The sequence below is a fragment of the Athene cunicularia genome (assembly GCF_003259725.1).
Source record: "Athene cunicularia isolate RWA chromosome 5 unlocalized genomic scaffold, athCun1 chr5_part1, whole genome shotgun sequence".
NCBI lineage: Eukaryota > Metazoa > Chordata > Aves > Strigiformes > Strigidae > Athene > Athene cunicularia.
Genome location: NW_020799101.1, coordinates 29,901,489 through 29,911,827, shown reverse-complemented (window position 1 = coordinate 29,911,827; position 10,339 = coordinate 29,901,489).

The following is a 10,339-nucleotide window of genomic DNA, read 5'->3' as shown; positions in this document are numbered from 1 at the left end:
TGACATCTTGTTAGCGCAGCAATCTCAGACATAAAAAATTACATCTGCAACCAACTGCTGTTCCAGCTAACATTTGTAGCTATAGGCCTCATCTACAATGCTAATACTTTTGAATTTTCCCCTAAAATCTTCAGTGCTAACATTTTCACTGCATGCTATTTGCTCTGTTATCCTAAACATGCTGAAACCCTTCTGCTAACCCATCATATTTACCCTTGTAGGTTCCAGACTTTATAAATACATGTCTATATATAATGTGTAGATACGTATATTTATATAAGTACATATATCAGGTTTTTAAACACCCCTACAAAAAAGCCAGTGCAGGTGTATGCACTGACATGTACAGACTACTTCCTCCAATCTGCTGTCACATGTATAACACCTGTAGAGTCAAGCCTAATTTTCCTGACTGCTTGTTTACCCCCTCTCCCTAGGACGTGAAAATTGTCATCTGTCTGATGCTATACCACCACCCTGATTTCAGCTTTGAATGCAAAATCATCTCACACATTCAACTGCCTTTTCCATAACTCACGTCCACAGTGGTGTGTGGAATTGGGCTTTACACACAATGGAAATCCGTGCTTTGCTTCCTACCGCTTGTGGAGGCAGGATATTAATGACCAGCCAGAATCCCTGGCTCACCCCGACATGGCAGGAAGTGGCAAATGGGGTCGCAGGCACAAGACCAGTAAAGGAACTTACTTACGGAAGAGAGGTCTATCATCTCCCAAATCATCATCTTCTTCGCTCTGTCAGATATCAGCTGCACTAATGAGGGGTTCCCAAGAGAAAGCTAGGGTCCCTTGGTTCCCTCTGTTTTCAGTGAAGCACATCTGAACGAGATTACTCCTTTGCCTTCTGTATTACCTGCAGAGAAAGCCAAAGGTGATTAACTTCTAAATTATCAGATAAGTTTGCAGGCCCAAATGAGGTGGTAATGAATATTCCCCAGAAAATAACGGCCAACATTCCTATTTTAACCATTACAGTTTCTACCTGTCAATGGCATGCACATGCATCACATCCTGGCTTGACATCATTCGACATCATTCGCGGATCGTCTTGTATTTGAAGTATGTGGCAAAACGTGTACTAGGAAATACACTATCTACATTATATTGTGTTCAAAAACCTGCAAAATTATATCTTATCACTGTTTCCTAATGAGAAAATTGGCTGAGCTAACTCAGTATTACATATGTCCCCATGAAATTGTCCAGTTTGGATTTTGAATTTTTACTGACAGTAAGATTGAAGAGTTGAAAAGGAAAAACTTAAATGTCATTAAACTTGAATAGAGAACTTCAAATAGACTAATAGTTGGTCATCTAATAATTATTTGGAATAAAAAGACATCATTATCTCCAACAACAAAGGACAGAACAGGGAAACTCAACAAGGGAGGGACAGATGCAGCACAATGTATTTTTTGTAGCCAGGGTTGTGAGGGGAGGTTGTTTGTTTGGGGTTTTTGCGTTTGGGCTTTTTTCTCCTGGAAGCAAGGAAAAAAATGGTTAGATGTGGCTCTGCATATGCCAGATGCGACAATGATATCAAATCCCTTTCTGGGGAAAGAATTGCTTCACAGTGTTTGATTTTGACAGAGCAAGGACTCATTGTCTCCAAATTTTGCTGGATACCAATAAATGCTGGCATTAGTGTGACATTTCCCTTTGAAAGCTGGAGTACAGAATTAATCCTAATAAACAGTGCGAATCTGCAACCCTTGCTAAGGCAGAACAGCGCTTACTGTCACAGACTTCAGAATGACTCACGTGAACATGACTATGGGTTACAGCCCCCGGGGTCTTTTACTAACAACACTTTCATTTTCTACCTACCAAATGGCAGTGGGTTTTTTCTTATATTTGGGATAGCTTTCAAGCACTTAATGCATTATTAAAATCTTCTGATGAAGTACAGCATTCATAGTAGTACCTTACATATATTTAATCAGTTTAAATGCTTACAGCAAATGTTTATAGCCTTTACTAAATGATTAAACGTTTCTTAAGAGACATACTACAAAGTAGCATCATAAATTTAGATATATACTTTTCATGCTTTAACAGTTGCTTCACTTCTGAAAACTTCTTTCAAAAATTGATACGTTTTTCTCCATGTGTCATAATAGGTTATTTTTACATCTCCAGGATTGGACATGCCTGTAAAACACTGGTTTCTCTCCTGCTATATAGTAAATCACAATCTACAAATAAAACTGTCTAAACATCTCCACAGTGATTCTCTTTCAGGCACATGAAAGAAATGTTCATGTGTGATCTATTTGTTGGTGGTCTTCTTCATACTGTTGTCCCTAGATTTTTCATACACATACATTTCATAGATGCATTTTTATTGGCCTTGAGTTCTCCACATGTATCAGCCAACTTGGTTTTGGTCTACATTGGCTTTATCCCAGGTCTTGTGGGCCTTAGTGAGGCAAAAAATGTTTATAAAACTGAAGAATGGACCTCCTACTAATGCTCTTCTAAGAAATTGTGGGCATTTGGATCAGAAACATTAAAAAAGTACATTTAATCATTCTTTTAGCATGATTACCTGGAATATATTGTTAATTCTAATTTAACAAATTAATGTTAATTAAACAGCTGCAGTACAAACAACAAAAAAAAGTCAAGAATGTAATATTCCCCTGTAGAAGTTAAAAAGATGCGTATTCACTAAAAATAAAAAATAATCTTTCTCAGCAAGAAGCACTTGCAATAAATCGACTTCTGAAACTTGTAGCAGCTCTTTGTGTGATATTGTGTGACATAAACAGAAAATCTGAACATGAAGTACCATTCTTGGGAAGAAATTTGACAAAGTTGAAATGTGGTCACCTCATTACAGAAAGATCAACTGCTGCTAATAAAAGCAGATATCTTGGAGAGCCAAATCCATGGAAAAAAATGTGAGACTGCCACGCCTGCCACTGACAGCTGAAAAACAAAAAGTACTTGGCTTTGTGGACACTTGAGTCCCACAAGTGTTAACTACAGATTAATTTATTTCTACTTATCGTTGATTTGCCTGCTAAGTAAGGATCCAACCTTAGTCAAAGGTCCCCTTGGCTTCAGGTCTGGCTTTGTTAAGTAACCAGTGTATCAGGGAACTCTTACCCTAAAACCTGCCTAAAAAAAACTGTTCTCTAGTCACCTTTTCAAACATGGCCATCCACAATTTTTCTTTCCAGGCTCACTTCCCAGTGGAGAAGCAAAGTGGTTCCTCCAACGCAGGAGTAGTGGTAGCCTCCCTGACTGATCAAAGGCAATCCCAGAAGTCCCCGTCCCCCCCAGCGCCTGAGCTGCCCACTGGGGTACGGCTGTCGGGTGTCTGCGGGTGGGCAACCCTCTGCGGGATGCACAACTACCCCTTGCATGGGCCTTGAGCTTGTTTGGAAAGGAACAGCGAAGGGGCGCCCCCCAGGGAACCTTAAGTCTTTGTCGGTGACTGGCCCTTCCCATTTATTGTTTTATCCCTTGGTCTTTCATATTTCATCCATGTTTTCCTGTCTATCACATTTTGTTTTCTCCTTTTGTCTACATGGCCACGAGACCCTTAAGACATAAATAAAACTTTTGGTAATTTTTATGTTCCTGTTAATTACTTCTCCACAGTTTTGAAAAATAAAATTTTCGTTAATAGTTTAATTTTGCCATCAGGGCAGATACTGACTGCTTCATATGCAACAAGATTAAAAATTCAGCTTGCCTGTCTTATTTTGTGCCTTCAAATCACCTACTATATTGTGATATATATTGAAACACTTCTTACTGAACTTATTTCATAGCCATAAGCAAATGAATAAAACAGCAAAACCAACTGAGGAACTTTATTTTTTATCAATAGTGAATTATTCAGAAAACAGAACTTCAGGAAGATATTATACAAAGTAAGATTAAATCTGGTGAACAGATTCAGATTTTCTATCTTTATATTAGAATATGTCAAAATCATGTTTCATTTCAGAAAAACAGAGGGGTTTATTGATGCTTTAAAAATAAAACTGGCCACATTTTAAAATCAACTTTCCATTTATTTTTTAATTAAAAACTTGATGTGAAAAAAAAGAATAAAACAAAATAATTAATTTGGGATCAAATTGAAATAAAATGCTGTAATTTTTGGTTTGGATATAAATAAATCTGTTATTTACTCTTCTAACAATAATAGGTTTGTGTCATAACTGTTACTACAGAAAGAAATTACTTATGTCACAGTAGCAAAAGTCATGATATATACAAATAAATGTGCAAGTCGGAGATCGTGAATGCTGATAATACTTGAGGTAACAAAATAAGAACTTCAAATCCCATGCCACACTCACATTTTAAGAATTAACCAATCCCCCTGCCAAGCTGGAAGATACAAGAAAATACTTCCTCTCTTTTGATATCATGATCTGAGTAAGATTTTAAGAGCCAACATAGACAACAGGGTCAAAAGAAGGGAAATAAACATCAGTAAAACCAGAGGGAATTAAAACAAAAATCTGAGAACAAAGCGTACGAGTTTAAGGCCTTTAAATCCTTTACAGGGTGTGAGTCTCAGAGACATCAAGGTAAACACTGTCATCCTCAAGAGTTCCAGCAATTCCGTCATGACCCATGTTACTCTTAATATTTCTCCAAAGAGTACTGAACTTAGCAGTTCAGAGAGATCCTTGTCCTACAAAAATACACTATCTATATGTGAATAAAGTATCTTAAATTTCTATTGCGAAGGGTTACAGCAACACCTGCTTTTAAAAACTCTTTCCGTGGGAAAAAAATATGTGTGGCCACTAATTCCTGCACTGTTTCTTATTTCAAAATATTTTATATCTCTTTCAAGCTATTGATAGCTGACAGGAAAAATAAAGTTTGCCCCAAAGTGAAAATCTGTATTCATCATCCAGCATGACTTTTTAAAATAAAAGAAGCATTATTCTGTCTATCTTTTAGTCTCTGCTGTTCTGGAGGGGAAAATATTTCCTCTCTTTTGATTTCATGATGAAATAAGTTTTTAAGACCCATTTACCAAGACAGAATACAGTGTTAAAAGAAAGAAATAAAATCAATAAAACCAGAAGGAACTAGTCCAGAAATCTCTGGTGGATCAGAACTACCATTCACTCAAACAAGTTTTAAAGACATTAATTATTCACTCCAACACTGTGCTGAATACTCTTCTTATAATAAATCGTCTCTCTGGGCTGACTGGAACTGGTAGGGCTAGAGGCCAATGTACTGTTTGCTTTTTCCTCTCGAACTTGTGTTCTTTCAAAAGAAACCAGCCTTGTCTCTCCTTATACAAATGCATACTCTAAAATGGCTCAGGCAAAGAGCAGCCTCACAAAAGCATGCTGTTAATAAACCATGAGAAAGACTGGTCATAGAGCATAAAACATGAAAAGCCTGCAGTACATACTTAGAGGATCTTAAAAACATCTACCCTGAGTATTAAACATTCCTCTGAAAAGCAATGTTTCCTGGCCAAAGGTAACCATGTATTTTACCAACAGATGTGGTCTGTGGCTATCCAGACTAAGACCATTACACTTCAGGGAACCCACCGCTTTACACATCCCTGTGTAGGTGGCATCTTTGCATCTGCCACCTTATCCATGGCTATCCTCCAGTCATCTGCCCCAGCAGAGCTGAGGGATGAACCCAAATAAGGATGGGTTTCTGAATAACTCTGGTTTTAAACAATCCTTTTTGTTGCAAAGGATATGCCATGGTAAAGCCTTGCTTTTGGCTGATTCAAGAGTAGTTAAGCAGTCTTACCAAGCACTGCTTCACATCTTCACAAAACCAGACATGAGACAAACCCAGGCATCCTCAGGTGTCATTCCCTCTCACCATTGCCTTCAAAGAAGGAAAAATGTAAGCAATTTACTTTCAGTTCTGCACCTTGCCCATCCTTTCCATACCCTAGATGCAGTTCAAACAAATGTTTGTGGGTTTAGCAGTACATAGCTTGGAGTTATGGTAAATTAGTGTTGTGGTAGATATTTCCCAGGGTAAGAAAACCTATTCAAATAACTACTGAAGGGTAAAAAAGGAACAATAAAGGACTAATAAGGAGAAGATAATAAGAGCTTTTGTTGGAGATGGGTAGTAATTCAACTACAAAAAAAAAGGCAGCAGCCAAGCCTACCACCAGCTGCTATGAGTTCTAGCTGAGATGACAAAGGAGCTGAGTTTTGGAGCATAAATCAGATTCCAAGTGAAAAAATAGTGATTTGACAACATAAATGGTTAGATTTTTTTAAAAAACAGCAACATATAAACATATATATATATTTTTAAAATATTTAAAACCCACAAAAGTGTTTACAATAAATGCTGAAGTGAAATCTGAACTGAAATTTCATCACTATAAGCAATAGATTATAGTGTCCTAGATTTAGAAAAAGAGACATTTAATCTCTAGAGACTATAAGCTTCTCTGTATCAGCTATTATTCTTCTGCAAGTCTATACTGTACTGAACATAACAGGAATCCAATTATTTCTGAAACCTCTGGGTGGTATCAGAATCTCAGTATTAAATAAAGATATAATGGTACATAAATCAGTATCATAAACCTGTTTACTTAGCTATTACGAAAATTCTGGTTAAAATATTCTAAACAAAAGATTCTAATAAAAGGTGTTTTAATGACTGTTTTTTCTATAAATTGTTAAGTGGCTCTCATCAACCAGCTGTACAGATGATTAAATTCTACTCAGCAAACCCACGGGTTTTTTTCTTTCAATGAATAAACTATAGCTAGGGTAGAGTTTCATTAGTTTATGATATTAAAAATTCCAATGAAATGTAAAATAATTACAAATGGGTTTGTGTTATTCTGATGTTGGGCAATCCATCAGTGATACATTTCTGCCTGTCAAAATGGCCAGGCGCTGGCTAGTTTTGGCCATGTGTACTTTTCTGGACTAGTATTGCTATGTATTCAATATTGCATATTGTATGTATTGCTAATGTATGTTACAGAGGGTCTTTGCATTCATGTACCTTTACAAATATTTCTCATTCATTTCTTTTGCAATCAAGAGAAAAAATACCAAATCAAATTCTAACCCAGGGATACTCTTTTTCCCATTCTGCTCCAAATACAAGGAGTTAAAGTGGGTAAACTGAATTCACTGTACCTTCAGTTCATAAAGTTAATCAGAAAATATCTTTGCCATTTATGAAGCTTTGGAAATATTGTGTGCAAATGTAAGTATGCATGAAGGCAAGACAAAGAATTCATGTTTTTAAGAATGGCTACAGTGTTGTGTGTGTGTTTGGTGCCCTGGATTACCCTCAAAATTTGCAGATGACCATTACCAGAGGAAGTGGAAGGAACAGCATGTTCACCAGCTGCAGAGCCAGGAATAACAGAAGCCACACGTTCAACAACAGCCATATGACTACAGGCAGGCTCTGACTGGGCACTTCCCATTCAGGATTAACATAATGTTTATACGAAGCAGAAAAATGCACCTCGCTTACCCAAAGCTACATGTTTCTCTAAGAAATGTGTGCCCCAGAAATAGGAAACAGTACCTCTGGCCTCTTGACTGAACAGACGCGTGAGCCCTCAGACTACAAGTGCTAGCTGCAGGAACAGGATTTGAAATGGTTGGAAGTCACCATCTGTTTCCAGAAAGTGTGCCTTGGGTTTCATCCCAAAGATCAGCACCCCCAGTTCTCAACGTAAAAAAAAAAAAAATGTTCTGACTGGCAGTTTGCTCCTGTGTACAATGTTGCTGCTGCCCAAAGTAAGACAGAAGAGCGAAGGGGCAGCAGAAGGGAGTGGAGCCCCATCCTGGTCTTTATAAATTATCCAAGAGTCCTCAGTGTTTTCATGTAGAAAAATGCTTTCAAAATGCTAATAAAAATACACCTCTGGGCTAACCAAGGCCTTTGTGATATCCCAAACTAAGCATCCAAGAATGAATCCAGAGTCATTAACCACTTTTGAAATAGTTGTTACTGGTTTATATGTGTTTTTAAAATTAATATGTGAAATAAATTTAACCTGTTTGCTATCATCTTTATTATTTTATTCCTGGACTTCATTTTTACCCTTATGTCAGTGAAACACGTAAGATAATTATTTAAATTAATGCAGTAATAGAATCCACAGTAGCAAACATACTATAAATTTTATCTTAAGTAACATAGTTTTTTCAGACATCATCATAAGAACTAGCCTTCAGGTTAGTCTGGAGAGCATACAACAAGATGGGGCAGAAGCTTGCTCAGTACTGATCACAGGTGGGAGGTGGCTGGTCCTCTGCCCCTTTGTGGGGAAAGCCCTGACAGGAGAGGAGACAGACTGTCACCCGGTCCCTCCTCACAGAATTCCTCTGCTGTTGCTGTGTAAAATAAATTGCTAATCTAAAATGTATAAACTGCAGGTAGATGGGGGTCTTCTGCCCACCAGGAGCTGCTTGCTTAAAAGGAGAGACCTGCATTCAGCTACCTCTCTTCCTCAGTGCTCAAGCTACCAGGCTAGTGCGTTGGGAGGATGGTGCTGTGCTGCTTCTGGCCGTGGTTAGAAGCCTGCTGCAGAAGAGCCTTCCTGCAGAGGACTCGGGGCAATGCAAAGCAAGGCGAGGTGCCTGCTGCCCCTGCAGCCCCTGCTGAGGTGCCCCAGTGGGCCTTGGCCGGCTCCTGCAGCCTGGCAAGTGTCCGTACCTGTGACACACTCTGTCTCCCAAAGAAGGAGGCAACGTAGTTCCCAGGCTGGCGTAACCCCTGCACTGAGCCCTGGCTGGGAGCCTGGTGGGTGATGGGGGCCAAGGGGCTGCCAAGGAGCATTTCAACAGGGGACAGGAATGGTGGCAGAGCTCCAGTGCTTCAGCCTGCACTATGGTGCTGCTTAATACTGTGTATATGTATGCAGGTATGTACATATACATAAACAAGCATTCTCCCTGTCCCAAGACACTGTGGCAAGCCTGTAGCCGCCCAGCTCAGAGTATCATAAAGTCTGGTGTTACAGAGTCCTTGCTTTAGGTGCTGCTTCCACCATTCATTTCCTTCTTCTGGCTTAAATGTTTTTATTTATTCTATGTGTTTTTCCTAGGTGGATATGTTTTTCCTAGGTGGATATGTTTCTGATTTACTAATAAGCTAATTATTTGAGAACAAAACAAAAATTATTGTTTCATAAAGGAGCCTGACTAAGGTGATAGTGTGAATTAACAGATTAAGCCCAAGGGTGTCAGAAAAAGGGCTGTGCCCACAGGCACTGGAACATTTGCCACGACCCCTCTAAGGTCCCTTCACATCTCCTGTCTCTGCTAAGGCACGGAACAGCCTCACTACAGGCGGATGCCCGGAGCCAGGCACACATGGACTCTCCAGCCTGGCACCAGTTTGCCTGTCTCGTACTGGCATTCCCGGCAACACCTTAATGCCCTTCCCAAGACAGCACAGTTTTGAACTGAAAGATTCAAGCACAGGTCAGTACGTCTTAAATATAGATTTGAAGGTGACGTGCAAAAGTCCAGGCAAAAGAGTTTGCAGGATCAATTGAGTAGCCTTTGGAAATGAAGTGTATAGAAAAGCATCGTAGGTCCGAAAGGAATGCAGGGATAAGCCAGAAACACAAAACCTCAGAGGATGAAGGGAATCAGAGAAAAGAATAATGTCAAGAGGAGGGAAAGGAGGACTGCAATCAGGAGGGACAAGTGTATTTCCCCAGTGAGTGAACTGCAAGGCGTGGGGCACTCACCAAGTGGTACTTAGGGCTGAAAGTTTAATTAGTACTTTCTTCTGTCCTGTTTGATCTTTGCACAAAGCCTTTCTTCACTCAAAGGACAGAGGGGTTTCTGTGGGGCGGTACGGTACGGCAGCCAGTGTCCCTCGGTTGCGGCACTTCCCGTATTTCCCGGGATGAACGGGATGCCTCTCCCTGCGCCTCCTGCCCTCCCCTCAGCCTCCGGAGGAAGAGTCCCGGGACATTTCACTGCGCCGAAACCCGTGTGAAAGCAGTTCCTCTGGCGCGTAGTTTGCTCTCCCCACCAGAAAAGACTCGACACAAGCCCAGGACAAGCCAACGCCCGCTCCCCCCTCCCCGGGCTGGACTTGAGCTCCTCTTTTCTGCCGCCTACTTAAGCCCGGCTGGCAGGGAAGTGGCAGGGTGCCGGCGGCGGGGAGCCCTCGGCCCCTTCTTCCCCGAGCGGCGGCGAGACCAGGGCATGGGGACAGGGGGACATGGGGACAGGGGCACATGGGGACAGGGGGACATGGGGACAGAGGGACGGGGCCGGGAGCGGGGCTGCCATCGATTTCCCACCATCGGCTGTAAGACCCGGGGAAGAGACGCCGCCGGCGCTGCCAGC